The sequence below is a fragment of the Coregonus clupeaformis genome, unplaced genomic scaffold (genome assembly GCF_020615455.1).
Source record: "Coregonus clupeaformis isolate EN_2021a unplaced genomic scaffold, ASM2061545v1 scaf1073, whole genome shotgun sequence".
Lineage (NCBI taxonomy): Eukaryota > Metazoa > Chordata > Actinopteri > Salmoniformes > Salmonidae > Coregonus > Coregonus clupeaformis.
In genome coordinates this window covers 132,846-137,967 of record NW_025534527.1, presented here as the reverse complement: position 1 = coordinate 137,967, position 5,122 = coordinate 132,846, and the positions used below count along the sequence as shown (strand labels likewise).

Below are 5,122 nucleotides of genomic sequence, written 5' to 3'. Positions count from 1 at the left end.
GTCTGTTACTTGAACTCTGTGAAGCATTTATTTGGGCTGCAATCTGAGGTGCAGTTAACTCTAATGAACCTATCCTCTGCAGCAGAGGTAACTCTGGGTCTTCCTTTCCTGTGGCGGTCCTCATGAGAGCCAGTTTCATCATAGCGCTTGATGGTTTTTGCGACTGCACTTGAAGAAACTTTCAAAGTTCTTGAAATGTTCAGGATTGACTGACCTTCATGTCTTAAAGTAATGATGGACTGTTGTTTCTCTTTGCTTATTTGAGCTGTTCTTGCCATAATATGGACTTGGTATTTTACCAAATAGGGCTATCTTCTGTATACCACCCCTACCTTGTCACAGCACAACTGATTGGCTCAAACGCATTAAGAAGGAAATCAATTCCACAAATTAACTTTTAACAAGGCACACCTGTTAATTGAAATGCATTCCAGGTGACTACCTCATGAAGCTGGTTGAGAGAATGCCAAGAGTGTGCAAAGCTGTTATCAAGGCAAAGAGTGGCTACTTTGAAGAATCTCAAATATAAAATATATTTTGATTTGTTTAACACTTTTTTGGTTACTACATGATTCCATGTGTTATTTCATAGTTTTGATGTCTTCACTATTATTCTACAATGTAGAAAATAGTAAAAATTAACAAAAACCCTGGAATGAGTAGCTGTGTCCAAACTTTTGACTGTATTGTATCTGACCGGCCGGACCAAGCTATCTGGCCGGCCGGACTAAGCTATCTAGCCGGCCAGCCGGACCTGTCTGGCCAGCCACCCTACCTATCTGGCTGGCCGACCGGACCTACCTATCTGGCCGGACCTAGGACATCAACAGCCAGCTAGGGTTTCATTAAATAAGCTATAGGCACAATAGTTTTTATTGTACATTTAGGCCTAATTAAACTGATGCATTTGGCGATGTTCAAGTTCAATTCACTGGCACTATGAAGAATAGATAAACTATACACATTGAAAGCCTAATATATAGCCTACTTGAATATACTTTTGGTGAATTTACGAGGCATTGCTACATAGAGATTACCAAGATATAGCCTATGCGCATGGTTCTGACTGTCTCTTTGCCTGCCCGATCCTCTCTCTCCCTCGCCTGCTCCTCTTCCTCTTCGCTAGTGTGTGTTTGGTCTTCGGTCTGTTGCGTGTAGAATATCTCAGCCTACTCATTGATAGCCCCTATTTTAGTGAACTTGCGCGAGACATTGCAAGCCATGAAATTGTGAAATACAGCATTGCGATAGCCTATATCTTTTGATTACTGATGCACGTTTCTAACTGTCTGCCTGGTGGCCGACATGCCACCTATGGATGGCAGTGCCCCTCCCATATCTCTATCTCTCCCTCGCTCGCTCGCTCTTTCTTTGCTGGGAAAGATGCGTGAGTTTGTGTTCTCTAAATAGACTACGGAAAATAGTTTAATCCCTTGCAAAAATACTGAATTTTAGGAGTCGAGGAATCGATTCCTTGCGGAATCTTAACACCCAGAAATGGGAGTTGACACCGGAGGTTGACCAGCAAGGAGTTGAGGAATCGATTATTTTGAAGTAGACTCCCAATCACTATCCATATGGCAGTTGGGACAGAGCGCCCGGTAAACTACACAACAACCCAGCTGGAAATCAACGACAGTTTCTCGAAATGTACACACACAACTTCGAAAAGTATTTGACTGCTAAGTGGTAGTCCCTGTTCTCCTGCATTGTTGTTTTACTTTTGAAAGTAAAGCTGCGGTTTGTTGAGGAGAAGAACGTCAAGGAAATATTTGCTAGCTAGTTACTGTAGTTAACTAGTTTGCTAATTTAGCGGGCTAATTTTAGCTCCCTGTTAGCTCTCAGGGTAATCCTCTATGGATATGGTAGCTACATTTTCATTTTGACCCGTTGTAGGCGTTGGTTGTAGCTAGCTAACTGACATTTTGATTTATGTTTAGTTAATGATAGTAAGTGTGTGTGTGAGTGAGTGTGTAGGAGAGAGAGCGAGAGATGATAATTTTAGATAACATTGTCATGTCAACTTTGTAATGCTAACTATTTGTACATCTGTGTGTGTGGGTGGGTGGGGGGAAGATTGTCATCATGTCAACATTGTGTCATGCTAGCTGGGTGTGTGTGTGCGAGAGAGAAAGATGGTACATGAATTCGCAAAACATTGATGGTTTGTGTGTGTAAGACAGTAAGCTAGGCTAATTGTTGAAACTTCCCCGATATGGATGTGAAGATGTTCTTGATTCATCAGAGATCCTTGTATTTCAGTGTATTTGTATTTGAGAATACCATACATTTAGCCTATCCCTGCTCCCCCTCAACACACATTCTAACATCACACCTCTAAACTTCCTTTTTCAATTCTTGATTCTCAGTTTTTGCAGGAATCTTCTAGAAGGATGGTAGGATGGAACAAAGAGAAGGAGTACAGAAGTCATCCATCCTGCTGACTAAGAAATGGAAATAGCCTATGTTTTGCTCTCTATCTCTCTCTGTATGTGTGCCTGACTGCCAGATTGCTGAGGGGCAACATAGTCAATGTACTTGCTAGGCTAAGCCTAACTTAGTGAAGACATTAGGTAATGGTTAATCATGATTTGTCTGTCTTTACAGTTCCTGAAACATGTCAATGGCCTGATGCATGGCCTCTACAGAGGTGCTTGGCCACCCACTCAGTTACCAGTGACCTATTCTGCCACATCCCAGGGAAAGGAGAGCGCAGAACCACTCCTGTTTAAATCCATAGTCATTGACAGTAAGCTGTGTGCAAAATGTTGGTGTTTGATACTCAGATTTTCAATGTGTATTGATTCCTACTAACCAGCTTTGTAAGAGCTAGGTTTGTACTAGTTATGCTGACGATCATCATGAACGTTTTTTTCTCTGCATCAGGTCTCACTGAGACTGGAATCCCCAAGAGACATGCAATTTAGCTGCCCATGATTGTCTGATCTTACACTCTTAGAAAAAAAGGTGGTATCTAGAACCTAAAAGGGTTCCTCTGCTGTCCCCATAGGAAAACCCTTTGAAGAACCCTTTTTGGTTCCAGGTAGAACTATTTTGGGTTACATGTAGAACTCTTTCCACCGAGGGTTCTACCTGGAACCCAAAAAGGGTTCTACCTGGAACCCAAAAAGGGTTCTCCTATAGGGACAGTGGAATAACCCTTTTGGAACCCTTTTTTCTAAGAGTGTAGTGTAAATTGATCCAATTGAAATGGCACTGCTTCTAATAATATAACATTGTAAAGCAAATGAAATCCTATTTTAACTCGCCTTTTTTTTTCAGGTACAAAAGCCTTGTGTCCTGATTCAACAGACTCCCTTGGTGAGTCATGTAAAGTTTCTCCCATTTCTCTCTTGTTATTTCTCTCTGTCGCTCACTCAGACTCACACACACGTGCAGTTGCAGAGAAGAGGAAGAGATTTACCAATTACACCCATTTCTAACACTGTTTGTTGCAGGAATGATATGACAGACGCATAACTTTTGAACAATATAATATTTTATTGTCTCTTTATTGCCTCTTTACACATACTTTAATTTTAGCATGTAATTTTTTTTTAAGACTGCCAAGCTGTCCTGTATGGGGGAACCTCTGTCCGGGACAATGTCCTCAGGATTATGGAGCTGTGTGTTTATAAAAAGTTGTTTGAATATTACAACATGCATTAGGATTAAACAGTTTCATTATCTAACTACTGTCTAATTTTGATATCCTCTTTCTTAAAATGCTTCAGATTGATGACCAATGAATTAATGTCCCACTTCAATTTGAAGGGACAGAGGAGCAAACATGCCTTTGCTACCACTTTTAGTAGATTCTGACTGTTAAAGATATGTTACTGTACGTTACTGTTATGTCCTGCATGTCCACATCATGCACATTTTTTAAAGAAATGTCATATGTTTTGTGCTTATAGTAAGTGTCATGAAAAGCCAGAAAACTCAGGAGGTTGATGTGTTGCCTTCTGGGAAGTCCTGAAATATGACCCTGAGCCGTTTTGGAGATGGACGCAAAGTATGTGTATGAGTAAGTTGCTCTTTCTTAAAGACATCTCTAAGCTATAACTGCCACAAAATTCTTCAACTAGTACCATGGAAATACTTTTAGCCAGATGAGTACACAAAGTTTCTTCAAGAATGTCCTCTTCTAGTTTGCTTATAAAATATCAAATTGATAAAGTTGTGATGTGCTGATTCTCTTCACTGCAGATCTGACCCATCACACAACTCTTCAAGAGGGCCACTACGCTCCAGATCGCCTTCTGTGCTCAGAGGTCCTTGATGAGGATCTACCCCATCACACCCACTCTTATTAATCATTAATCAAATAAAACAATGGGCCTTTATATACTCCCAGTATTTCTATGCATGTCATTTCTGTGGGTGAGTTATGAAACAATTACTGTATGCAGATGTGCGAAGAATTGCGAGTTAGACTTGTTTTTGACATTGCTTGATCTATTTTAAATGTAAGAATGTGTTGCAGGTTAACTTTAATTGGTGACTATGGAAACAAATAGAAATGTAATGAACAATGTTTTCAATATCCAACTTTATCCTCTGCAGTCCCTATTACAGTACACTCTTAGGAAAAAAACATAGTGTTATTCGGCTGTCCCCATAGGAGAACCCTTGAAGAACCCTGTTTGCTTCCAGGTAGAACCCTGTTTGGTTCCAGGTAGAACCATTATGGTTTCAGGTAAGACCCTTTCCACAGAGGGTTCTACATGGAAACCAAAAGGGTTCTACATGGAACTTAAAAGGCTACTCCATAGAACCAAAAATGGTTATTCTATGGGGACAGCTGAAGAACCCTTTTGGAATGTAGGTAGTAAGATGTAGTCAGGTGTTCATTACCAGGTTATGATGAGGTCTTAACTATGACCAGTAGGCTACATAATATAGAAGCACATAATATAATGGTCAGAATTATGACCAGCTGGTCAGATAGAGGTCACAATTATGACCAACTGGTGGCATGGCAGTCAGAAAAAGACATCATATTCTGGTCAGTAAAAATGTGTTTCAACCAGTTTGCGACTAGAATAAGATGTCATAAAAATACGTATTTTCAACCAGGTTTTGCCCACTGGGCAGGCTACCACTGTAAGCAGGCCTATAC

General features: G+C 40.4%; 1 long non-coding RNA gene across 2 annotated transcripts; it reads left to right on the top strand.

Annotated features, from left to right (window-relative positions):
- Window positions 1–1,367: 1,367 nt before the first annotated feature.
- LOC123486224 lies at window positions 1,368–4,356 on the top strand. Of its 2 annotated transcripts, none has more exons than XR_006659289.1 (5): window positions 1,368–1,601; window positions 2,608–2,749; window positions 3,283–3,321; window positions 3,918–4,027; window positions 4,210–4,356. It is a non-coding gene; the product is annotated as an uncharacterized LOC123486224 (long non-coding RNA). The 2 variants fall into 2 exon arrangements; XR_006659288.1 differs by having other exon boundaries at window positions 1,368–1,650.
- The last annotated feature ends 766 nt before the right edge of the window (window positions 4,357–5,122 follow it).